Raw genomic sequence first — 27901 nt, 5'->3', positions numbered from 1 at the left:
ACCTCGCTTTTTACCCCCCTTTTCCAGATCATTTATGGGTGGAAATGGGTGGAGTTTGGCAGGGCATGGGGGTGCACTTCCCCCCAAAACAGTATATGTTAATAGTGGGAAAACAACTAAAACCATCCTCAGAGAAAAGAGAAAACTAGCCCTTGACTGTCTCCCATAAAGCTGGGGCAGAGTTGGAGGCCCAGCTCTAGGAGTTCCCCACTAGCTGGGGCCCAGAGCCAGGCTCTGCACAGCCCACTCAGCCTAGCTCTGACCTCCCCTTGTAGAACTGATATATGAAATTGTTTTCAATTGTTCACTTTATTAATGTAACTTCTGTTCACCATTCACCACACTTGCCTATACTGTAACTTCTGTTCAAACCCCATTTTAAAACACTCACTCCATTTTGTAAAAGCTTCCTCCAACCTTCATTTTTGCAAACCCTGCTGTCATCTTATTAGTTTAGTTTAGATGTGTGAATGAGGTATGTATGAATGATGGAATCAACCTCCAGCCCCAGCCTGTCCTGATGAGATAAAGTTCAAATACCAACGGCTGAAGACCTAGACAACAGCCCTAAACAAAGTAAGAAGCATCCACCCTAAAAAGAAAAGGACAACAGAACAACAGAAGGAAGATCAAAGCCAGGTCCAAGGCTGAAAGTCACGCCTGCAATTGATGGGTGATCAGTCTAAACCCAGAGGCAGCATGACACAGCAAGACCTATAGACTTTGAATCCAAACTAAAAGCCTATAAAAAAGAAAGGTGAGATGAGAGGCTCTGGGTAACATTCTGCTGCCAACATGGAAGAACATCGGTGCCTGCCCAACAGAGATCCAGCTCAGCCTTGTGCCCAGCTTTCCTGGCCAGTTAGCTGCCACAAGCTACGAACCCAAGCTGCAAAATCAAGCCATGAACTTAAGCTATCTTCAGGACTGGTAACTATGCAGCAGCTGCAGAACACCTGATGAATGTGTGTGTGTGTGTGTGTGTATGTATAGGTATTAGGTATAATGTGTGTGTATAAGAATTAAGATATTAGTTATTAGTCATAAATTGTTATCATAATAAATGTGGCATCTTTGCCTTGTCCCCTTTAATAAGATCCTACTGGTTTTTACTGGTCTAATAATTGGTACAACACCCTTCCAGCTGCAGTGATCGGTGGTACATGGCTCCAGCTCTCTCTCTGCCAGAGGCAGCAAATCCCCGTGACATGGTGGGTGAAATGCCACCAGGCCCAGCCTGGAAGACAAGAGCCATGCATGTGCTTGCTGTGGCACCAGGTAAGAAGTGCTGCTGCTTGGCATGGGGCTGCCATGTTACAAACCTGGGCAGTAGAAAGGGCAGATGTAGGGGACCTTTGCTGGGCTATTTCCTATTTCCATCCTGATTCAGTGTGTGACTCAGCCTAGTAGCAGAAACTTTCTAAGATAGTTCAAAAGTGAATAATGTTCTCAGACTGTATGCATTATGTCTTTCTATGCATTTTTACAGCACCTAGAACACATAGGTCCAAGTGCTGACTGGGCACTAGTGCAATAAATGTTAAACATCACAACTAAAACGGACAGCATTGTCCCAAAGGCTTACACTTCTTTTGCTTCTCTTACACCGCATGCTGAACTCCAGACATCAATTAAAGGATCAGCTTCCCTGACATGGGTAAAAAAAACAAAGAATTCCATCCTCCCCATGTTGGATCATCTCCAGCAATAAAATTGCTACTCAGGATTTCTTCCTACATGGCTATAAACAGTCCCAGAAAAGATAATAGCCTACACTTTATACCAACAAAGTGATAAAGACCCTGTGCAACAACCTGAAGCTTTGGAGGGCGCCAGAAAATATCTCTTATACATAAATAAGTTAGAAAAAGAGAGGGGGTATGTTCTTTTCATATAGCTACTGGAAAAAATGGAGTTCTGCATGAAGCACGGTACAAACAGAAAAGGGACACCAGGTGTAGCAGTGGCATAAAAATGCTGGGCACACTGACAAGCAACTGTCATCTCAAAAAAATATGTTCACAAGAGAGTTTCTGCTCCTGCTGCTGCTTACTGCATTCAGTATTTGAATTTCTAGGACATACAGGAAACGTCTCCTTGGCTTTCAAACAAACACTAAAAGTGGACTATAAAACTCAAAGTTTAGATTTTTGCTGCAGTCTGGGGAGTGCTCTAATTCACAGTATACATTCAAAGGTGGCCTAAGAAGCATGCACTAGGGAGACTCCTCCTCAAGCTCTGATCCACACAAACACACACACCATCTGTCCGTCTGTCCCACCCTCCACTGCCACTTCCAGGCGCTCCATTAAGCTACTTACAGTGGAGTTCTCCCCCAGCCCTATACATCATAGTTGGCCTTTCCATACTGACTGAGTCACATATAAAGGGCCCTGGGCTAGAATCTATCCTTGGTGTTGATTTGGTTTACAAGAGTTTGCCATATATGTAATCTCATCCGATCTCTGCTTGAGTGCTTTGCTCCACACAGACATGCTAGTGAGGAGAGGTATCATGGGGGAGGAAACTGACCCTCATTGCCTCCTCCCATACCTCACTCCAAGGAAAGGGAGAAGGTTAATTTCATATAGGCGCCAACATTTAGATTTCTTCTTTTTCAATGGTCTGCAATGTTAGATTCTCCAACCTCATTTAAGAGCCAAATATTAAATGTAGACAACAGAAATGCTCACTTTGTCTGTCACTCATACATACAGTTTTGCCTCCATGTCATTTGGAGTAATTTTAACACATGCAAATACTAGGGCAATAGTTCTAGTTTAAACTGGATTAATAGTATTTTTTTTAAAAAAAGGTCACTAAAAATATAGCAACCCCAGAAAACTAAACAATACCAAACAAAGCAAATCTCCTCCAAGAATATGGTCTAGCTCATGCCATACCAATTGATGCAGAAGCAGGAGACGGCACAGCAAAACTGTCTAACAGAAAGACACCAGCAGAAGGATCCACAAAGGTAGGAGTCATAAGAGAAGGTTGCATGTCCAACACATCCTCAGCAACACATCCTCCACTGCAGCTGCCATAACAGCTGTTCAGGATCATCTACCACCAGCTCCCACAACACCAGCAACCACATGCCTCCCTCTTGCACCATCCTCCTGTAACCTATGGCCTTGAATACTTCAGAGATTCATAGAGTGAGTTTAAGGCCCCCCAAGAGACCATTAGATCATCTAATCTGACCTCCTATGTATCACAGATTATTAAAATTCACCTTACTAGCCCTGTATTGATCCAGCAACTTGTGTTTGATTAATGAATAAACTTGCATTTGGCTAAAGCATAATCACCCAGAAAGGCATCTAGTCTTGATCTGAAGACAACAAGAGGTGGAAAATCCACCACTTCCCTTGGTAGTTTGCTCCAGGAGATAAATCATATAAGAACGGCCACACCGGGTCAGACGAAAGGTCCATCTAGCCCAGTATCCTGTTTTCCAACAGCAGCCAATCTCAGATGCCCCAGTTAGAATGAACAGATCATCAAGTGATCCATCCTCTGTCATCCATTCCCAGCTTATAGAAAACCATCCCTGCCCATCCTGGCTAACAGCCATTGATGGACCTATCCTCCATGAATTTATCTAGTTTTTTCTGAACTCTGCTATAGTCTTGGCCTTCCACAAAGAGTTCCACAGCCTGACTGTGCATTATGTAAAGAAATACTTCCTTTTGTTTGTTTTAAACCTGCTGCCTATTAATTTCATTTGGCGACCCCTAGTTCTTGTGTTATGAGAAGGAGTAAATAACACTTCCTAATTTACTTTCTCCAAATCAATCACAATTTTATAGACCTCTATCATATCCCCCCTTAGTTGTCTCTTTTCCAGTATCCTCTAATGACACCTCCATCTGGGACAGTTCCTCAGATTTGTCACCTAAAAAGAATGGCTCAGGTTTGTGAATCTCCCTCACATCCTCAGCTGTGAAGACCAATGCAAAGAACTCATTTATTTCTTCCACAATAGCCTTATCATCCTTGAGTACTCCTTTAGCATCTTGATCATCCAGTGGCCCCACTGGTGGTTTAGCAGGCTTCCTGCTTCTGATTCACTTAAAAAAAAATTGCCATTACTTTTTGAGTCTTTGGCTAACTGTTCTTCTAATTCTTTTTTGGTCTTCCTAACTATATTTTTACACTTCACTTGCCCGAGTTTATGCTCATTTCTATTTTCCTCACTGGGATTTAACTTCCACTTTTTAAAGGATGTCTTTTGCCTCTCACTGCTTCTTTTACTTTGTTTTTTAGCCACGGTGGCACCCTTTTGGTTCTCTATGTTTTTTTAATTTGGGGTATACATTTAAGTTGAGCCCCTATTAAAATGTTTCCAGGCAGTTCGCAGGGATTTCACCTTCGGCACTATACCTTTTAATTTCTGTTTAACTAACTCTCTCATTTTTGTGTAGTCCCCCTTTCTGAATGTAAATACTACAGTGTTGGGCTGCTGTAATGTTTTCCCCGCCGTAAGGATGTTAAATTGAATTATATTATGTTCATTACCACCAAGCGGTCCTGCTTCAGTCACCTCTTGGATCAGATCTTGTGTTCCACTTAGGCCTAAATCAAGAATTGTCTCTTCTTTTGTGGGTTCCAGGACTAACTGCCCCAAGAAAACGACATTTAAAGTGTCAAGAAACTTTAACTCTGCATCTCATCCTGAGGTGACATGTACCCAGTCAATATGGGGGTAGTTAAAATTCCCCATCATTATTGAGTTTTTTATTTTTATAGCCTCTCTAATCTCCCTGAGCATTTCACAGTCACAATCATCATCCTGATCAGGTGGTTGGTAGTAAATCCTTACTGCTATATTCTTATTATTCGAGCATGAAATTACTATCCATAGAGATTCTATGGTACAATTTGGTTTATTAAGATTTTTACTTCATCACCCTCACAGCTAAAAGGGTTCTACTTCCTCAGATTCAAAGCCACTTACTGGTGTTGAGTGTCATCATGGAGGAGATGCTAGCATTGGATGCTGCATGTAGGCTTTTCTCCAACATACCTGCCTGCTGCGGCCTGAATTTCATAAAACACCTGGGGTCTAACAGATGTTGGCCCAATAAAATATAGTACAGCATAAGCCTCAGGATGTCACCTTGAAGTCTGTTTCAGGAAGGAAGACATGTGTTGATCAGTCCCTTGCCTCACAACTTTTCAGTCAGAGCCAGATGGCCAGACAAAATATTGCTTCTGAAGAGCTGATGGGTGAGGGATCCCTCAGCCATTTCTCCTGGTAGTGATGGCAGTTGCACACTGTCCACAAAGCTTGCATGCCACCCATCACTCCTCCACCTTTTTACTGCTGCCAGTTTATTTATTTAGTGTTGGGGCAGCTCGTCAGCACTGGCAAGTGAGGCACAGCCTAACCAAAGAATTCAGAAGCTAATTTCCAATCCTAAAAGCTACATTTGTATGTCTATATATTAGCATTAGGACAGTTAGGTGTATATATTAAATAAGTTAACATATCTAAGTCCACAAGTCCACAAGGAGAGAAAGTGAGTAATCTGACAGATCACAAGTGCTTCCTCTCCATAAATACAATGCTGCTGCAGGAGAGGCTCAGATCAGTGTATAGGTAATTGTACTTCAGAAAGCTGCTCTGTTACCATGACAACTTATCACACCCAGGTATCATTTTATGAGGGCAGGGCTGTAATAACCATGGACTGGCGAGACTGGCAGAATTGCAGCTGTTAAAGGCTGTTCTGACAGTGGGGCTGTAAGGGGGCCAGCCCAGGAAAACACAGGGCTCGAGGAGCAGGGAAGGCTGCAGTCACAAGCCTAGCCGAGTAGAAACACCCAGTGAGGACTGCAAGGAGGACAAGTCTGCAGCCCTTAGGGAGGCTATCTGCTGCTAAACAGCTCCTGGCCAGGGATGGCTCCCGCATCCTGGCTGCTAACTGTGAGGGAGGGAGTAGGGCCATGACAGCAGAGCTGCAGAGGGCTTCCAGACGATGTATAGCCAGCAACACTGGAGGAAGGCACAACGTGTGAGGAAGGCTGCGGTCCTGGCAAAGCAGAGCAGAGACCCCCAACCAGGCCTGCAAGGAGTAGGCTACTCCACCTGTAGGTGGTTCCCAATGCACCAACCTAGAGCTGGGGACTTTGCAGCTATTCCTTTCCAGGACCCATGCCCTATCCCTGGGAGGAGCTGCTCCCTGGGGCTCAGCCTCCTGGTCCTTCTTGCCTGGCAGGGGCTGCCACCACCACAGTTCATGCTGGTGGGGAGAGCACGAGCCTGGTCAGGAATGGGTGCTGGAACAGCACAGAGTAGCCCAACAAAATGCCCTGGGGAAAGGACCCCAAGCTTGATCCCCCTGAAATTCCTTGAGAGCAGGGGCGAGCCTCAGTCCAACCTGTGCAGGAGAGGGGAAGTGCTCACTGTTTAATATACACCATTAAACTAAGGCTGCCAAATTTCTGACCAAACAAAACCGAACACCCTTGCCAAGGCCCCGCCCTGCTCACTCCATCTTTCCCGCTCCCTCTGTCGCTTGCTTTCCCTCATCCTCACTCACTCATTCATTCATTTTCACTGGGCTGCGAAGGGTCCCATTTCAACCAAGTGTTCGGTTGAAGACTGGACAAGTGGCAACCCTACACCAAACAAGCTCCTGCATACAAGCTGAGGAAGGAATTCCCCATCTTGACACCCCCCAATAAATGACCTAGGCTCCTCTCTGCAATACCCCAGCCTTCCCCACCCCACCTCTGCTACCTGTCACTATTCCTCCCCTCACCTTACACCTACAGGGATCTGCTGTCAGCAACCCTGAGGCTGTACAGGGAGCCCAGTCTTCTGCAGCCCCTATGTCATGGGAGCAAGCAAGCAGTCCTGGCAGGGCAGAGCAGAGCCCCTCAGCATTCCCCACTGGTGAGTGAGAGAGCAGGTCCCACCAGGGCTCCCTATGCTGCTACTGGGCTGATGATGCCAGTTATCTGCACGAGCAAAGAGGGAAGAGGTGAGAGACTAGTCTCACTGTGTTTTGAGATATGTGCCTCACCTATCAACAAAAAGTCACCAGCTGCCAGTGTTTAGTATACATTTGCTTCTTCCATGCTTCTGCAAAAAACACTTTCCTTTCTTCCTCTAACATCCAATGTGTTGCCACAAGCATTTCCAGTATGGATATACCCGTAAATATCTATAGTTGTGGATGCTTTGGTGAAAAGCCAACGCATCACAAACATTATTGTGAATATAATTTTTGAAAAATAAAAAAGGTGTTGTGAATAATACAGTAAAATAGCTTTAAAAAAAACAAGGGCAAATACTTCTTTGCACTATTCTTTCTTACACCTTATTCTTTTATCAGTCTGTGTACATGGGGACAGTGGGGGATTAGTTTTGTGCCTTTAACCCTCTGCTATTTGGCCTTCCCTGTGCAATGGTCAGGTGCACTGTAATGCTAAATACATTCCTTTTTTCTGACTCTCATATGTAGGCTGATGTTAGATGAAGGATATTGCATCCGATCAACCAACACTTGGATCTAGTATGACGACTTCTATTTTTTAGTACTGTTAGGTAGGCTGGGATAGAAACACGCTTTACAAAAAAGAAGTTTGCCAATGGCACTGAATGCCTGTAAATGGTTCAAATATTAACACTTTCCTACTGCATAATGTGCCAAACACCTTGAACAAGAAATACCTGGTATGACCAGAAGGGCTACAGGTAAGTCACAACTTTCTATAGCATTTAGATACCCATGTGATAGATGCCTTGGAAAGGTCATAGATTCATAGGATTATTTGTTAAGCAACAACGTGTCCAGAGCTGGGCAAGACATACTATAGACAATCCTTTCTTGGGGGCACAGACTAATAGCTCAGGTAATAGCTATCAATTTTAATAGAATTGCATCAAAAGGCTGCAGCAGCACAGCTGGAGTGGAGGTGCAGCAGCGAAAGTGGTTAAGTCATTCTTTGTAATGTTATTTATCTCTTTTTTAAATAGAAATTCTTCAGACCTTCTTAGAGTTAACATCTCCCAACCTGGAAGGAAATGGCACTAGAGGCAGAACATTCTCTGGCTATTTTGCTTTCCTGTGAAAGCCTCTCTCTATTTCCCTTTTCACATGCAATGAAGCAGGGAAGCTCTAACAAAACCACTGATATTTTTGTTGCACAATTTCTTGCCATTAAAACTGTCTCATTTTGTAAATTCAATCATCTTTGCTCACTGTTTGCCACGTCTTACTTAAGACTGATTCTTATCAGTGTCACCATGTTAGCCTTCATAGCGTATATATTTATGCAGAAGGAGGGGCGGGGGAATCCAAGCTTACATGCTAAAAGTGATAGCCCACTGCAGACCAAGATTTATATTGGCTTTATCAGAGAAACACCATCACTGCTGTTTAAATATTCCATTGTGTATACTCTGAATCAAAGACAAAGCAAAGATGACTAATTACTTTAAAGCAAGGTTTTGAGGTGCTTCAGTTTAGGTATCAAAGAACAATGCCTTCCTCGTTTTGAGCCCCACCCACCTCCAGATAAATCAAGGTTGTCAAACAGTATGTCTGCACTCAAGCCCTGATCCAATGGAAAGACTCCCACTGAATTGAAAACAAGTTTTTAAAAACAAATGCTTGAAGGCAAGGCCTGAGAAGTCAGACAGACAGCAGTTGGATAGTATTGTGAACAATAAGTTGAAATATAATAAAATCATATGGAATAGACTATTCTTGCTTCTACATACGGCTATTGTCCTTAAGGAAACTAAACTCTATTATTTCAAATAGGGATTGATCCTGCTTTCCTTGTAGGTAGATACACAATCAAGCCCTTTGGAGAAACTTAGAACACAGCAATTCCACTGGAGCAGCCCATTATGCAGCTGCTTTTAAGCAAGTCACCCACGATAACATTAAAAGTCCTGCTGTGGGGCTGGACACACATAGCTCCCTCTAAAGTCTGCAATGCTTAGTCTTACTAAGTCAGCCAAGAGATTTGCTATAAAACAATTACCTGCTCCCTTCTCCCACCATTTTCTATTCCCAAGAATGTTGCCCCCACTGCACTCTGAATCCCTTGCAAGTCTAGTAACTCAAGTAAAACAAGTCTCAAAATCCTATCTTCCTCATAGTATTACTTTGAGCTACCAAGAGGCCTTCCATTGATGCATGTTACATTTAGCTCTCCACAAGTAATTAGAGGGAGTGCAGAGATAATGAAGTCTGAGTGACAGGAGATTGTTAGTGTGTGCATGTTGAGAGCCCAAGAGCAATGTTAGCTCTACTCAATGTTAAATGTGATATGATCTGATGGACTCTTTCTTGACTGAATAGTCACTATGGTTGTCCCATTTACATTGTATTGACTAAGGATGTTGGACAGATCTGTTACATAAGAGAGAGTTCACACTCTCTCTCATGCTGCTCTATTTTAATAAACATCAGGGGCGGCTCCAGGCCCCAGCCCATCAAGTGCTTGCTTGGGGCGGCAAGCCGTGGGGAGCACTCTGCCAGCGCTGCAAGGTCGGCAGGCAGGCTGCCCTCGGCAGCTTGCCTGCGGAGGGTCTGCTGGTCCCGCGGCTTTGGTGGACCGTTCGCAGGCAAGCCGCCGAAGGCAGCCTGCCTGCCATGCTTGGGACGGCAAAATTCCTAGAGCCGCCCCTGACAAACATTGTTCTCATTTAGTAGCTTTTTTATTTTAAGATAAATTCATTTCAAATACTGCATATATACATTATAAGTTTTGGGTTTTTTTAGGAACGCTGACATGTAAGTCAGCAATGAGAAGAGGAACAAAGCATGAAAAAACCCAACATTTTTTCAATTCTACAAGATATTTATGACAACTATGACAATATCCTGGATCAACCTTTTGGAACTAAATTAAACTTTGTTGAATTAGTGTGAAGTGCTTAGGAGCTCATTGCATTGAAAATACAAACATTTTCATTTTGTGGAATTGTATGTATGAGTTTCAAAGTACTTTTGGGGACAACGCATGTGAAGTGGATTTCCTGCAAACCACTTGTGTTAAGAGGAATGTAAATGACCCACCTCTGAATCCATCCTTTTGAAGCTTGGCCTTGAGCAGGTGCAGTTATCCTGAACTGTGGCAACAGTCATCCACCCTATAACAATGTAGAAGATCTACAAAACTCAAGCCCTAAATCTACAAGTTCAAGAGTAGATCTGTGTACCCTGGAAAAATTCGTTGCATGTTCAGAGCCTAAAATGGTCCTCTTTGCTATTGTCCTCATCTTTGGGATTTATTTTAGAAGAGCTTTTATTCTTGTTACTAGTCTCATGGGCTGCTTAATATACACTGTCCCTCCAACAATAAAAAAATAGGGGTATTCAGAGTCCATTTCTAGATCTTCTGTTTGACTTTGGAAGATTTTTTTAAGAGTTCAAGTAATGTCACTCCCACTGCAAGTGGGAAATACATTTTATTGGATAAAGTATCAAAAATGCTTTACTAAGACTGAAATGTTATACAATGCAATGAAAGTCAAGAAGCAGCCTCTCCATCCATCATGTTTATGAAGTGACATCTTCACTTCCTCCCCTACAAAAATGGAGGAAACATGCTATTCATCTAAAGGTTATAAATTATTATTGCTTTAGTACCCAAAAGTATCAGTGAAGATCAGGGCCCCTTAAATAGATGTCAGTCCCTGCTCTTAACAGGAAGAGATAGAGGAAAGGAGGCACAACATATAAGCAAAAATTAAAAGGTAATGATAGACACGTCTTCCTTCTTATGGATCCTGGTGTGTGGGGTAAGAGCGAGTGTCAAGCCAAGAGAAGTCAATAGAAACACAGAAGTGGTGCGTCGAGGGAAAAAAGATATTAAGTGAGACCCAAGAAGGAGCAACAGAAAAAAGGACAGAGGACAGGGACAGTTTGCCTGGCAATAGGCAATGAGGGAAGGGCAAACATGTCTAGAGTTTGAATTGTAAAGTTGTATGCTAACAGCTGTGGCATCCACAGCTGTGGCTGTGAAAGTCTGGGGGCACTCAGCTGGCTTTCTTTGCATCATTGTTCCTTCTTCTAACTGTTGCTGGCAATGTCCTTGCTGCTCATATAATCACTTCCATCTCAAAGAGTCCTGCTTTATTTTGCCCAGCCCATACAGCTGTGAGGGTGATACAGTGCAGCCTGGTTAGATAGAATTATTGCTACTAATAATTATTGCCTGAGCTAACTGGAGCTGAGAAAGCTGTAAGGAATTCTTTAGGTATCTCAGATCATACTTCACCTAATGTGCCAAGATTTGATAGTGTGCCATATTGCCCGTTAAGGAGATCAGCTCTGCAGAAAAAAAAAAAAAAAAAGAGTTAGGGGTCTTTTGGGATAAAAAGTTTGCTATATAAGTATAAGATATTAATCTATATCTAACTCAGGCCACAGCCTGCTGACTGGCACCCCAAAAATTCCTCAGGCTGGCAGCAATATGAAAAACTGAAGTCACCTGATATAACTAGTATTCACTAAAATTCAAGTAGCAGAAGCAGTGACAAACAAGCACAGAAGCTAGGCACATTACTGTGAGATGGAAGAGGCTAGGGTGCAGAATGAGACCACTCAGGTTTCCCCAGAAATGTGTGGGACAGCCTCATTGCACAGGCAACAGGCTCCATGCACTGTCATCTCCCCCATCAATCTCCCTTTTTAGCTAATCCCCTCTCAGCAGAATCCTCCCCCTACAAAAAATTTCAGAAACAAAAACTAGAAATTACATGATGTTTGCAGATCACCATTGCTGCTCATCCTGTTTGCATATTATAGCCCTCCCCCAAACTCATTGTCTTGTCAATCTAATTTGTAAGGGCTCCAGACAGGACCAGCTCTAGGCACCAGCAAAGCAAGCACATGCTTGGGGCAGCAAAACACCTAGAGCTAGCCCTGGCTCCAGGGCAGGGCCTGTTATTCTGTATACAATGCCTAGTGCAGCCAGGCCGTGCTCTTGGTTGGGGCTCCTGGGCACTACTGTAATATAAGAGATACGTTAATAGACAAATGCACTATTAGCATCAACAGAAGTCTGTTGCATTTCAAGAGAAATGCTATATTGATTTTATTAGTGAGAACCTCTCTGAAGGCATCTGCAGTGCACTTAAAGGTATGCTTGGCTCCAAAACAGGCAGTCAAGAGATCCAACCATGCCAGAAAGACTATGAATTGCTCATAGATGTCAAAGAGCTCGGTTTTCTGGCCAGGAAGCTGACAGACAGGCTTCTGTCCTATGAACTGAAAAAGAAACCCTTGGATATAAATCACTAGCTCAAAAAGTTGAGAAATTCTACATCAATACAAGGTAGAACCTGCCTCTGAGGCATTTACACAGGCACTCACAGGAAGAACAAGGTCTGACAGGGTTCACTCAACACTGGGGCACCTCCTTGTGGCTAAGTGAGGGGATTAGCAGCAATCAGGTCTGATGTTCCCTTCTTTGCATGGTGGCCCTTCTCTCTACAGGACTCAGGGTGCACCTTCTTTGCTACTCTATCCAGGTCACTCTATTTCTCTCCTTCCAAGGTATTAAATTCCCATTGGGTCAGCTGTCTTCCAGTCTGGTGCAGATCCTATACCTCTTTCCCAGTGGCCAGTAGGAGAAACCTGGATCCACCCACTACTCCACGTTCCAGTCTACAGACCTTCTGTCCAGCAATTAGAGTGTGCTTGCTCACAGATCCCATTGCTATTTCCCTAGACTCCTTCCTAATTCCCTGCTCTATCCTCCACCCACCTCCAAACTCCCTCCTCTCAGGAAATAACTATAGACTACTTCCCTCTTAGATTTCTTGACACACTCTGTAGCCCCAAAGACCCCTCCTTTCTCCCAAGGAGTGGCTATAGACATCTTCCCCTGGAGTTCTTTTCTGTTCTCAACTTCCTCCCTTTATACAAAACTCAACCTGCTAATTCCCAGCTGGGCTCCATCTTCACTTAGTTCTTGTCATTCAAGTCTAAATCTCCTCCCAGATGCAACCTACCAGGTTAATTGACCTGATTTATCCTGCTTTGCCTTGTGTGAGGTAAAGGCAAGGGGCAGGGAAGAGGGGTTAATCTAGGCCTGTACAAGGAGCAAACACAACAGCTATTATAGACATTGTAAATCAAGTACAAATATTCAGTCAATTATTGTTCAATTGTAGTAAGTTGTGAGGTTTTTTTAATGTATTAGCTAACAAAGGATTCTCTGGCAATGCTTGTGTGGTTTTTTAAATGTCTGTAAATTGCATTTGTATTTTTATTAAAACATAATAGAGCTTAAATTATTAGAAATTGGGTGGTCTTTCTGTATTGTATGGTAATGTATTGCATGCAAGAGCTGTCTATCAGATTGTGTGCACATTAAGGTCTGCCTCAAATGCAGTAAGGCCCAAGACTTTGAAAGGGTTTTTGGTAGCTAGGGGATTTAAAAAAAAAAAACAAAAACACACCCTCTTCCCTTGTCCCACATGCAGCTAGATAAGTCAGCCAGTCACCTGTGCCACTTCCTCTAAAAATTGTGTTACCATTTCCTGCTAGCTACATATGGTTTGCAGTTCTGAGAACAGCCTTTAAAACACTGTGCTCAAAGGAGATGCTAGAATATCAGATACAAGAGAATATCTCAGATTCCAGCTGTGAATGTATATCCAGCAGACATGCTTAAGGAGACACCTTAAATGGTGGTTATTGAGCGTTATTTGTACAAGGTCTAGCAAAGTAGGCTGGGAGATGCCAAGACTTTATGTGAATGATCAGCATTCTGATCTGAGCAACATTCTGCCCAGCTGGACAACAAAAGAGGGGACTAGTTGTGATATTGCCAGAAAGACTGACTGCAGGAAAACACACTGATCTAACACCATCTATTTTTGTGCTGGTATTACTAGGTGACTTATCTAACACCATCAGTCCCATAAAAACTCCAGTAGCGAAAAGAAGAGGTACTGATGGTGACACCTCTTTTAGTCTTGATGGTCACTCTGTCACCTGTACCCAGTGTTGCTTCTGCTCATGTCCTCATTCACTTCATCTTTCCCACACAACTCAGGGGTGTAGTCTAATTTTGCAGCTACTTGAACACCAAGGATTTCAAGTTAGGAATAGAACTCAAATAGTTGCATGTTTCTTTCCTACTTAAAAGGTGACAAAATGGCTGTTCTGGGCTGCAGTTGAGGATGTAGGAATTCTGAGCTAGGAGAACACACACTCCTATCTCTGCAGAGACAGTCCTCTACTCCCAAACTAAATTAAATATCCACAAATAGTTACACCCCGCACTTCTATCTGCTGGCCTCCCTGATGAAGAGCAGAAAGTCCATCTCCCCATTTAACAGCAAGACTGGAAACACTATCCTGGTCCCGCTATGCTGGCCTTTTAAACTCTCTGGGATGCCAGGATTTTCACTAAGCCCAGAGGCAATTCTAAAATAGGGTTTTCTCAAAGCTTACATGAACCTGTGAAGGGTTTTCCCATAGCTGGTTGGCAATTCCCTAAATCCAGCACTCTATCTAACCTGTCTAAAGTCCAAAAGGCCCCTGTGAAGAAAAGCTTCCTAGTTCCATCATAGTGGTCTCTGAATTCTACCCCTGAAGATTCTTTGTGACATAGGGGAACCAGGGCAACATAAGATCTTCCTGAAAAAAGCCACCCTTCCATAAGACAGTGAGCCTGCAGAGCAATATGTAACTAAAGGAACCCAGGGAGCACTTGAGAAAGGAGAAGGTTAAGGTTGGAGGAAGACAAGATTGTATTATCAGTGTGTCATTGACTATCGATATGTCCCAAGACCTTGCATCACAGAACCATAAAAATAAGACCACTTCTAGTTGCTGTTAAAAATCTGCTTCGTTAACGGAGTAATACAATATTCAACATGAATAAGGGTATCAAAATCTTGTCCTAGGTGTAAAATGATATCTAAATATATAATGCACACACAAGGTGTAAAAAGCAGTAGCTACACTTTTAAAGACTAGAATTAGATATTCTTACCCTACAGAGCCTTCCTTTATTCTAGAAGAGGTGATTTTAGAGGTCATGGAAGCTGTATCAACATTCCTTGCCCCTGCAGCAACAAAAATCCATTTTATATATTTTACCATCTCAGACTCCAGACTGTACTACAGTAGGATTAAAATTTCAAATCATATCTGAATGCACTCAATACAAACATGAAAAATGAAATGTAACACTTAGCTCATTAATTCTTAATCTAAGAGATATTAGGGTATAAATGAAGCATTATATATTGCGATTTATTGTGAATTCTTATGTTTTCTTCCTGCATAGCTAATGAAGGATCTTGTGATAACAAGGCTGATAAGGCAGGGCATCACCGGCTCCTTTGTTAGCCATGGAGGAAGAAAACATAAGAAGTCGTAACAGATCACAAACTGCACAGAGCTGCACTGTACTTTAGACACCTCAGATACAGGTAAAATCCGCAAGGAACGTATCAATAGTACAATCTGTTCCAATATTGCAATTTAGTCCCCTCATCTATCTCCTACAACATTCAGTGTCATATTTCAAAGTGTGTTATAAAATCCCTCTAATGCTTTTAATTGTGCAATATTATTGAGTCATTGTCAGCTAATAGTTCTGTGATTTTCATCTTGCCTGTGAAATATTCTTTCCTTAACCATTAGAAACATCCAGTCTGCGCCAAAAAATTCATCCCTGGTGTTCACTTCAGCATGCTTACACTAAAGGAAGAATATAGTTGTACACAAAAACTAAACACTGTGAGTCAGTTAAGGTTGGTCTATACATAACAGATCTAACACAAAAGAAAAGCAAGAAAGTGAAGAGTGAAAGCTAACTGTGCATACCCTCTACTTCTCCATCCAAATACACAACTACCACACTCCACAGACTACAAATCACAACCTTAAATCCGCTTCCAAAAGGATTCCTGGCTTCCAGCATTCCCCCCACATCTCACTTCCTTCCCAAGGCTATGGATCTTCCCATCCCTGGTGGTTCACAAAAGCTGACCTTCAGAGCACATTTTAGAACATTTTTCTGGCCAAACATTTGCTTATCTATGGTCAATCACCAATTATAATTCCTGGTAAGGTATAGCTAATTGCACTTTTCATTGACGGCAATGTAATTTAACATAAAAGTACATCTAAATTATGGAGTATTCTCAGATGTTGCAATGGGCATATTTAAAAAAAAATTGATCATTCCATTGATTCCAAAAGTTTAATCACAACTTGCTGCCATGATGGTGAACATGATTTGCCCTTATCTACACCAATTAGTTGATTGTGGTGAGAGCATCACGTCATCTAATTCCAGCTCTCAAAATTATGTCTGAGCATGGCAGATTTTGGAGGAAATATGCTCTAGTCTAGTGTATATAGCACTAGACCAGGTGTCAGGAGATGTGGATTCTGTTCACAGATCAGCCACTGACCTGCTGTGACCCTAGGCAAGTCCGCACCAACGTACCGCCTTTTCCATTCCCACCCTTTGTGGGATATGGGAAGGTTATGATTTGTGGTCAGTGGCAGTTGTGTATTTGGGTGGCGACATAGAGGAAATGCACTGTTAGCTTTAATTCTTCACTTCTTTCCTTGTCTACATAGATTTTAAGCTCGAGACAGGAACTGTTGCTTACTTTGTATTTGTACAGTGCCTAGCACAGTGGAGCCTTGATCTCTATTAAGGTCTTTAGACACTACTATAAAACAAACTCTTAAAACAGTTAAAATAGTTATGCCTTAAAGAAAGAGTGGTAAAGGTGACAATATTGGTCTTTACTGACATTACAATGACACCTACAGGAGATGCAAACTTTCTCTCCTCCGAATCCTTTCCAGTCTCTGCTAGTTCTTTCTGCTCTTAAAAGTATTTAGACTGCAGATCAACAAGCTACCCCTAAAATATATAGTTTCTGACATAATGACTAATGTTTCTCTGAAAACACTTTACTCTGCTGTACAATACACAGACTAGTTTTGCCTCTTTTGAGTCAGAAATAGATTTAGTGTCATCTAGAATCTTGGGTCTGGATCAATAAACTTTAATTGTTGAAATTAAAGCTAAAAAAGCAGGAGGATAAGGTTATCAAGACTCAAGAAAACTAATAAAATTTGAGCTTAATTCTTTAGTACCATTCTAGAGTTAGAAAGGATGGAAGTTTTTACATTATAAAATAATTTAATGACTAAATACTTCTGAATTTCTTGAAGGAATTATTTGAAAAGATATTCTCTGAACTCTGACTATATAAATTTCCTTTCTATCTTGAAGATATTTCATATCTTATTAAACATCCTGTTGATACTCTACCTTTAGTCTCCTCTGTGTCTGCTGGAACCATAGTACTGACTTTGGCAATGCTGTTTGGCAGAGGGCATGCTGTGAATGTGGTCTGGAAAATGAAAGGGAATGTACAGTTCTTGAATAAAAAAAATTTGTATTTTCCCTGCCCTCTCCAGATCTAGGCAAAACTGCAGAAGAAAGTTATTCAAGTTGATTCTCCTCTCTCTTATTCTAATACAAAACGGTCCTAAACTGTCATCCCTGGAATGCTTGCTAGCGGTCTGCAGAAAGGGGCAAGTTAGGTGGAAAAAAAATAAGAACCCAGCACCACCTGGGTGCTAAATTGCATTAAAATAAATATATATATATATATATATATATATATATAAACGATACATCAGATACTTTCTTCTTCCATATAAGCAAGTGTTTTAGTTGCCACAGCAATGTTATGTGATCATGAATGGAAGAGGAAGTGGTTCACATCCAGGGAGCAGGGCCGGCGCTTCCATTTAGGCAATCTAGGCAGTCGCCTAGGGCACCAGGATTTGGGAGGGCAGCATTTTGCCGGGCAGCATTTTGCCACCGTCGGTAGTAATTCAGCAGCGGGGGGTCCTTCCGCGCTCCGGGTCGGCAGCGGCAATTCTGCGGTGAGTCCTTCACTCACTCCAGGACCCACCGCCGAAGTACCCCGAAGACTGGGAGCGCAGAAGGACCCCCCGCCACAGAATTGCCGCCAACGACCAGGAGTGCGGAAGGACCCCTGCCTAGGGCACCAAAAACCCTGGTGCTGCTCCTGCCAGGGAGCTTTCCTGACAGTGAGTAATATTTTATGTCACAAGCAGTCCCATTGCAATCAAGTATCAGAATCTGCTCCGCCATACACCTAATATATTGTGGAGAACCTGCACCCTAGTGTAAACAAGAAGTAGTTCCAGTCAAGACAATGAAGTCTGTGTAAGTGAGATCATAATGGTGACCTATACCTTCTGCATTATTCCCTGGAAAACTGAAGGACAAAAAATATCATGTGCTGTAATTACAGCGATGCTAATGCATTTCTACCATCTTGTTTATGAAGCAAGTGAATAGCAGGGTCAAGATCCCAGTGAAAGAGATAGCTTATTTCTTCTAGTACAGGGATCAGCAACCTTTAGCATGCAGCTTGCCAGGGCAAGCTCCCTGGTGGGCCGGGCCATTTGTTTACCGGCCACGTCCACAGGTTTGGCCGATCATGCTTCTCCGCTCCAGGCCAATGGGGGCAGCGGGAAGTGGCAGCCAGCACAACCCTCATCCCACACCAATTCTCGCCACCCCCATTGGCCTGGAGCAGCAAACCGCAGCCAGTGGGAGCTGCGATCGGCCAAACCTGTGGACACGGTAGGTAAACAAACCAGCCTGGCCCACCAGGGAGCTTACCCTGGTGAGCCACGTGCCAAAGGTTGCCGATCCCTGTTCTAGAATATGAATAGTATCTACTTTTGCTTCATCTTTCAAGATGCACCTTCATGAAATGATTTTTGAGCTTTCACTTGCTGTTCCTAATTAGCAAGTTTATACTATCTATCTGATATGGACTGTAGAGCTAAAGAATTATTTTAATTTTAAATTTGATAGCTCCTATTGCGGTTTATTTGGGGTAGATGTTGGGAAGTGAAGAAGGCTTGATATATGTGGGGAAGAACTTGTACACACACTGGGTAATGGAACATAGGCCTGAATCAGTAATACATGCTAGTTCTCTTTTGGACTTTTTAAAAAAACCTATTTGTTTCTAAAGGTCTATTAAAATTCTTCATTAAAGAAAAAAAACAGAAGATCGGTGACCTGGGAAGGGAAATGATACGGAGAACTTCTCTTCTGAAGGCAGGTGGGGCAGGTGTACACCAGAGGAAAAAAATATTGAAAAACCTCCAACAACAGGAGCTTTGGGGTATATTTAAATCCTTAAACAGCACACATTGGTTTGAATACCAGGATCACAATGTTTGCAGTGATATCCACCATAAGGAAACATGAAGATACCATTCAAAGGACCACATGGCTGCTCTTTTTTTGGACTTGCATCAGGCATTGAAAAGGTTACAGATTTTTTTCTCCCCCCACAGAAACTCCTGGCATATTCACCATTGTAGTGACTCACCTTCATCCCAAAGAATACCTAAATGGCTATTTTATTGAACTGCTGCTTTTCTTGATGGGGGATCAGGTGGAATAACACTGTTTCTGATCCCTGGAGATGCAGCTGATAACTGTGCCATGGCCCAGCCTATTGAAGCTTGAGATGGAACATTAATGATCTATTGAATTGTGAACATTTGGGGAAAATCTCTCTGTAGAATTTGTCAATACATGTTGCAGATTCATCTCATGATACAGCTCTTCAATGCATGCATATAGCATTTCCTCAACACTATGTGACTGTTCTCAGAAAATAAATTACATACTGTGCACAAATAAGTGATAGAATTTACTACAAAAATAGCATTACATCTTCAGCAACTAGTAATATTTCAGTAATTTTGTACTAGTGCTAACTATGAAAAGACAAAGTATGTCTACTATTCTGGGGAGCATTGCCAGACCTGTAGAATTCAACAAGCTTGGCTCAAAGAACTACCATCACGTTACTAGCGTAAGAATGCCCGCTAATAATCCTGTTAAGCTTCTAGGCATGATTGATGTATAGAGTTGCTTTCAAAAGCCTGAACAGACTGAGACTGACCCATATTACATAACACCATTCTTCCTCTCCAACTAATCCTCTTCCTCCATGCTTTAACATTAAAATATCCACCTACCATAACACTTATTTATAAGGCACCTATTACTCAGGTACCTAAAAGCCTAACACTGAAAAAAAAACTGTCAATAGCGACTAGGACTGAGCAGGAAACTGTTTCTTGTCCCATGAGAATTTTATGATTTTGAAAAAACTTCCTGCTCCACTTTGGAACAAAAACTGAAACGTTGGGGCGGGAGGAAAAAAAAGAAGAAAAAAAGATTTGGGGAGAAAGGGGCCATCCCATTACAGCCAGTAACCGTAGCACTCCTCTGAAATGCAGGAGCCATGGGAAAGGCAGGTTCAAGTCTTTGCTATGTCGGATTCAGAGGAGGGACTTGAACCCTGGTCTCTTCCATCCCACATGAGTACCCCAACCATGAGGATATTGATTATTCTGGCAGGTGCCTCTTTCCATCTCTGGAGTTGGAGTTGCTCCACATTGTACACATAATTCAACAGTAACTAGGCCAGAGAGAAACTGTCGCTGTTCCTTAGCAATTATGGCACTCACCTGGGATGCAGGAAATATGTAAGGATCAGGGTTCAAGTCCCCACTGTGAATCAGAAACAGCAAGGACTTGAGACGAAATGCCTTGGGAGAACCAGCTTTAAGCCCATCTGACACTTCCCAGGTATATCCAGGATAGTGACACAGCTGGCTACCACCTGCCCTTTGCATGAAGAAGCTCCCACTGGTAACACATGCACTCCCCTCAAGGCCTTGCAGGCCCAACTGTCATTCTGTAAGTTATCAATAAGGACACTCCAGACATCTGAGTGATTCTCTGGACTGCCCAGCCCCAGGTCCACTGGACCCTCACAGTATTAACTGATGCTGCTTCTCTGGAAGAAGTGTATCCCTCAGTTTACCAGTTCCACCTCAGATCATTGCTCTGCTTAACTCACAGCACTTAGAACATAAGACTGGCTATACTGAGTCAGATCAATGGTCCATTTAGCAAAATATTCTGCCGTCCAACAGTGGCCAATGCCAGGTGCTTCAGAGGGAAAGAACAGAACAGGCAATCATCGAGTGATCTATCACCTATAGTACACTCCAGCTTCTGGCAATAGAGGCTAGAGACACTCAGATCATTGGGTTCCAAATTTAGATTTGTTTGTAATGAAATCAAATACAAGTTTATTTAACAAAGCATAGATAATCAAGTAACAGCAATTATGAGTATTGGAAACAAATGATTACATATCAAATCACAGCATGCATTCTAGAGTCTAATAAGATACTCTCATATCTAATAAAGTATTGCTCACTCAAAATCCCTACAGTACTTTACAGCCAGACAGCCTGTGAGCCTTCTTTCATGAGACATGCACAGGATCAGTTTGCCTCCTAGGTGAAGGATTCAGTTACTTTGCACTACAAGGTATACTAAGCCAATCCAGTGTCTTTACTCAAAAACAGGAACATGCTTCCTCGCTCTGCTGTTTGTTTCATCCTCCAGATTTCACAATCTCTCCATTCACAACTGGTTCAATATGCAAGTTGGCATACAATACACAGTGCACTAATGGCTGGAGAGGGAGACAGATGTCAGTTACCTCCTGCCTGAAAGGAACATCTCCAAGGTATGTTACCTCCTGGTGACTTGTCTTAACACCAAGACCTTAAAAAGCATAATTTTCAGGATAGTTACGTAATTCCTTAAATATTATCGGTACATGCACCTCATAATGATTATGACCACCAGTGGGCTACTAACCCTCAGTAAATCTCACATGCTACCCTTTGGTGAACTATTATGCACATATCTAACCCAGGGGATCCCTGTACAATTCTATTTAAATTATTTAGTTGGGGATTGGTCCTGCTTTGAGCAGGGGGTTGGACCCTGAAGTCCCTTCCAACCCTGACATTTTATGCTTCTATACACCCCTTATGACTGTACCAGTTGGCATCCAGGGGTCTGTGAGAAACACCATACTCTGCCTGAATCAGAGCAAAGACTTGAACTTTAAATCTTTCCATGTTACCTGCAATGCAGGTAAGTGCCATAACCATTGGCTATAATGGAGAGTACTTTCTTCACAGCACAAATTCCACCCTGCCCATTTAAAGTTTCATTAAAACTACCCCTTTCCCAAGAAGAGTTTTGCATTTGATTAACTGGTATTTTCCAACAAAAAACTCTTCTGTCAAAAAAAAATCCCAACTAGCTCCAGTAGTTGCTTTAAGTATTGAATTCCCATGATGACCAGCTGGTTACCTAGAGGTAAAAGGCTTTTCCACATCCCACAACCAGTCCCGTGCACTATCCAGTAAAGACTATCTACAACTAAAATTCAATCTGTTCCCTTTTTGGAGGAACAATCATTTCAACAATAGATTCTGTACATAGCTGTGACTAACTCATGAACCTAAAACAAATGTTACTAACCCATATTTCTATTGATTAACATTCTTTTCTTATAATGGAGTAGCTGAAGGCTTCAAAATCATTGAACATCTAGTCAAACCACCAACTTTAGAAAATACACTAAAGCTATGTTAAAAACAAACATCAAAAGAATCTAGAATTATGTTGGGCATTCAATATGAGCTATCAGAAAAAGAAGATTAGTCAGAGCAGAAAGTGAGAAAACTCTTTTTCTACATACAGAGTCAATAGTATTGATTTTTAAATAATTACTACTAGGGCTATGGTGGCACCTAGTGGTATACAATATATAATGGTATATGAAATAACTGATCAATCATCATCATTTAAAGAAACTATTATTCTCTCTTTCAGACAAGGTTCAAGTGTTGTATTAATTTAGTGTTGTATCAAACACTTGACTATATGAGGGAGAAATCTTAAGATTAGCATCCTAACATTTTCAAGAAAATAGCCTTTAAAAAAAGGAAGTTGGCAATTCTGTTGCTGCTGCCAAATTGGCATATTTTGCCCATATGATAGAAGAAATAGACTTTCCAAAATAGATTTCCCCTTTTTCCCACTTCTTTATTGTTCTCTTCCCTTATCTCCCATCCTCTGTTGGAAACACACAAGACCAGATTCTTGATTACATCCAAGCTGTGGACAAAGGCAGCAAGAAGTGAGGAACCACCTAGGAGCCAGTTATGTCTCTCTGATCCTGAGCAGCCCTGCCTCCACAATGTTAGAGCTGCTCCCTCGCTGTTCTAACTCACACCACTGGAGATGGAGTTCTGCATTCTCATACCTGCCTCCTGGCAGTGGAATGCCCCCTCCCAGGGCCTACATCAAGGGGCTTTCTGGTAGATGAGTGGCCTGCTCTGACCGAGTGTTCCTCTACAATAAAGGAATTCTTTGCTGGCCATGTTGAGTCCACTTTACACAGTCCAAGGTGCAGAGAATCCAGATCACCAACTTGAATATATTTGTCCTTTCCTTCCTATTACTACTAGAGGCTATAGCAGGTTTCCATAGCAATTACCAATAAATGTCTGATGTACTCAATTTTTCAGTTTAAACTTACACACTTTCACACCACTACAGCTTCTAAGCCAAAATTTATACACTCCCAGACCCACTGCACCTCACAAGGGGTTCACACCATAGAAAGCATGCACCCAGCCCTCCTTTAGAGTATCTGTCACAAAAAAGCAACTTTCAGGTCTATAGGTTCCCCATTGGTGGAGAATTCCGAGAAGACGTATACAAACGTCCCCTGGTCACACACTCTCCACATAGTACTAGAAACTGCTCAGGCTGCACTGGAAGCTTTCAGGTCACCCCTCAGCACAGGGTAAATTGTGGACTCTTGGTGCTGTCACAACCCTCTGTATTTTCTGCTGCTGGAAACCAGTATCACGTTCCTCAGCAAGAGAAACTGGCAAAAGTCCTTGACGACTGCTGATCACCCAGATGATGGCAGTGTTTTGAAATATCGATATAGGCAATCCTCTGTAATACCCAAGCATCCCATTTTACAAGGGAAATAAAAAAGGGATTTTTTTAAATCATCTGCTTTTTTGAACATATTCAGAAATTCAGGGAATAGAAAGTAGAATGGCAGAAAGCATGGAGGGGAATGTAGGAAAAGTGAACAAATGGAATATCAATTCTGGCACATCATTGGCAAAGTACAGGGGATGTAAGATGGGGAGGGGTAGGTATGTAGGGTTTTGAAAGTGATCACACAAAGCTTGAGCTTGATAGGGTAAAGAACATGAAGTCGGTGAAGGCACTGATGGATGGTGGGAGACAAGGAGAAATAATATGACTCTTTTCTCATTAAACTATGCCTACATTCTTCATTTCATTAATGATGACAAAAATCCCAGTGTAGCTAACAGTTAAGAATCGTAGAATATCAGGGTTGGAAGGGACGTTGGGAGATCATCTAGTCAAACCCCCTGCTCAAAGCAGGACCAATTCCCAACTAAATCATCCCAGCCAGGGCTTTGTCAAGCCTGACCTTAAAAACCTCTAAGGAAGGAGTTTCCACTACCTCCCTAGGTAACCCATTCCAGTGCTTCACTACTCTCCGAGTGAAAAAGTTTTTCCTAATATCCAACCTAAACCTCTCCCACTGCAACTTGAGACCATTACTCCTTGTTCTCAGTGGTACCCGATGACAGAACAGTCTAGATCTATCCTCTTTGGAACCCCCTTTCAGGTACTTAGAAGCAGCTATCAAATCCGCCTTCATTCTTCTCTTCTGCAGACTAAACAATCCCAGGTCCCTCAGCATCTCCTCATAAGTCATGTGCTCCAGCCCCCTAATCATTTGTGTTGCCTTCTGCTGGACTCTTTCCAATTTTTCCACATCCTTCTTGTAGTGTGGGGTCCAAAACTGGACACAGTACTCCAGATGAGGCCTCACCAATGTCGAACAGAGGGGAATGATCACATCTCTCCATCTGCTGGTAATGTCCCTATTTATACAGCCAAAATGCCATTAGTCTTCTTGGCAACAAGGGCTCTTCGTTGACTCATACCCAGCTTCTCATCCACTGTAACCCCTAGGTCCTTTTCTGCAGAACTGCTGCCTAGCCATTTGGTCCCTAGTCTGTAGCAGTTCATGGGATTCTTCCATCCTAAGTGCAGGACTCTGCACTTCTCCTTGTTGAGCCTCATCAGGTTTCTTTTGGCCCAGTCCTCTAATTTTTCTAAGTCCCTCTGTATCCTATCCCTACCCATCAGCATATCTAACACTCCTCCTAGTTTAGTGTCATCTGCAAACTTGCTGAGAGTGCAGTTCACGCCATCCTCCAGATCATTAATGAAGATATTGAACAAAACCTGCCCCAGGACCAACCCTTGGAGCAGTCCACTTGAAACCGGCTGCCAACTAGACTTGGAACCATTGCTCACTACCCGTTAAGCCCAACAATCTAGCCAGCTTTCTATCCACCTTATAGTCCAATCATCCAGCCTATACTTCAACTTGCTGGCAAGAATACTGTGGGAGACGGTATCAAAAGCTTTGCTAAAGTCAAGGAACAACACATTCACTGCTTTCCCCTCATCCACAGACCCAGTTATCTCCTCATAGAAGGCAATTAGTTTAGTTAGGCATGACTTGCTATTGGTGAATCCATGCTGACTGTTCCAGATCACTTTTCTCTCCTCTAAGTGCTTCAGAATTGATTCGTTGAGGACCTGCTCCATGATTTTTCCAGGGACTGAGGCGAGGCTGACTGGCCTGTAGTTCCCTGGATCCTCCTCCTTCCCTTTTTTTAAAGATGGGCACTACAGTAGCCTTTTTCCAGTCATCCGGGACCTCCCCCATTCACCATGAGTTTTCAAAGATAATGGCCAATGGCTCTGCAACCACATCCGCCAACTCCTTTAGCACCCTCTGATGCAGCACATCTGGCCCCATGGACTTGTGCTTGTCCAGTTTTTCTAAATAGTCCCGAACCTCTTCTTTCTTCACAGAGGGCTGGTCACCTTCTCCCCATACTGTGCTGTCCAGTGCAGCAGTCTAGGAGCTGACCTTGTTTGTGAAGACAGATGCAAAACAACCATTGAGTGCACTAGCTTTTTCCACATCCTCTGTCACTAGGTTGCCTCCCCCATTCAGTAAGGGGCCCACACTTTCCTTGACTTTCTTCTTGTTGCTAACATACCTGAAGAAACTCTTCTTGTTACTCAACATCTCTTGCTAGTTGCAACTCCAAGTGTGATTTGGCCTTCCTGATTTCACTCCTGCATGCCTGAGCAATATTTTTATACTCCTCCCTGGTCATTTGTCCAGTCTTCCACTTCTTGTAAGCTTCTTTTGTGTGTTTAAGATCAGCTAGGATTTCACTGTTAAGCCAAGCTGCTCGCCTGCGATATTTACTAACTATTCTTCCTACACATCAGGATGTTTTTTTCCTGCAACCTCAATAAGGATTCTTTAAAATATAGCCAACTCTCCTGGACTCCTTTCCCCCTCATGTTATTTTCCCAGGGGATCCTGCCTATCAGCTCTCTGAGGGAGTCAAAGTCTGCTTTTCTGAAGTTCAGGGTCTGTATTCTGCTGCTCTCCTTTCTTCCTTGTGTCAGGATCCTGAACTTGACCATCTCATGGTCACTGCCTTCCAGGTTCCCATCTACTGTTGCTTCCCCTACTAACTCTTCTCTGTTTGTGAGCAGCTGGTCAAGAAGAGCTCTGCCCCTAGTTGGTTCCTATACACTTGCATCAGAAAATTGTCCCCTACACTTTCCAAAAACTTCCTGGACTGTCTGCACCACTGTATTGCTCTCCCAGCAGATATGAGGGTGATTAAAGTCTCTCATGAGAACCAGGGCCTGCGATCTAGTCACTTATGCTAGTTGCCGGAAGAAGGCCTCATCCACCTTGGTCTGGCAGTCTATAGCAGACTCCCACCACAACATCACCCTTGTTGCTCACACTTCTAAACTTAATACAGAGACTGTCAGGTTTTTCTGCAGTTTCATACTGGAGCTCTGAGCAGTCATACTGCTCTCTTACATACAGTGCAACTCCCCTACCTTTTCTGCCCTGCTTGTCCTTCCTGAACAGTTTATATCCATCCATTACAGTATTCCAGTCATGTGAGTTATCCCACCAAGTCTCTGTTACTCCAATCACATCATACTTCCTTGACTGTGCCAGGACTTCCAGTTCCCCCTGCTTGTTTCCCATGCTTCTTGCATTTGTGTATAGGCACTTAAGATAACTCACTGCTTGTCCCGCTTTCTCGGTCTGAGACAGGAGTCCTCCCCCTTGCTCTCTCCTGCTTGTGCTTCCTCCCAGAATCACATTTCCCCACTTACCTCAGGGCTTTGCTCTCCTTCCCCCAGTGAACCTAGTTTAAAGCCCTCCTCACTAGATTAGCCAGCCTGCCTGCAAAGATGCTGTTCCCTCCCTTAAGTGTGATATAGATTCTGCAGTCTCCCACGGTTACAAAATATTCCCCTTCTAGTGCTCCCTCTACATTAGTACAGAACATTGCAGTGAACTACAAATGACTTAATAGGAATTTTAAAGTTACACCAAGTCTGAAATAATAATAATCTTCAGCCAAAATACTACAGTCATCTCAAAGTTCTCTCTCAACACGGTTATGGGTTACATGATATTCCTGCTTTCCAAACTTATGTCGGTTCGAGTCTGTTGGTTAAGAATAAATCACACACATGCATGCACATGCACACACACAAAAGAATTCATCATGGGGAGTCATTCTCCCCTGTGACATACAAAGATTTCTTTTAACCTCCTTCATCAGGCATAGAAAGAAAGATGTTGCTGGGAAAAAAACCCTCTCCCCTTACCCCAACTATCCTGAAGCCAACAGTCACCTGCAAAGGGTAATGTTGGTTGCCAGTTTAATTGCCAAGTAAATAATATCCTATAAAATTATTTATATTGCTGTTATATGTACAAGCCCTAGTCATGGATCTAGGC

Source organism: Gopherus evgoodei, chromosome 1 (assembly GCF_007399415.2).
Source record: "Gopherus evgoodei ecotype Sinaloan lineage chromosome 1, rGopEvg1_v1.p, whole genome shotgun sequence".
Lineage (NCBI taxonomy): Eukaryota > Metazoa > Chordata > Testudines > Testudinidae > Gopherus > Gopherus evgoodei.
This window is presented reverse-complemented; position numbering follows the sequence as displayed.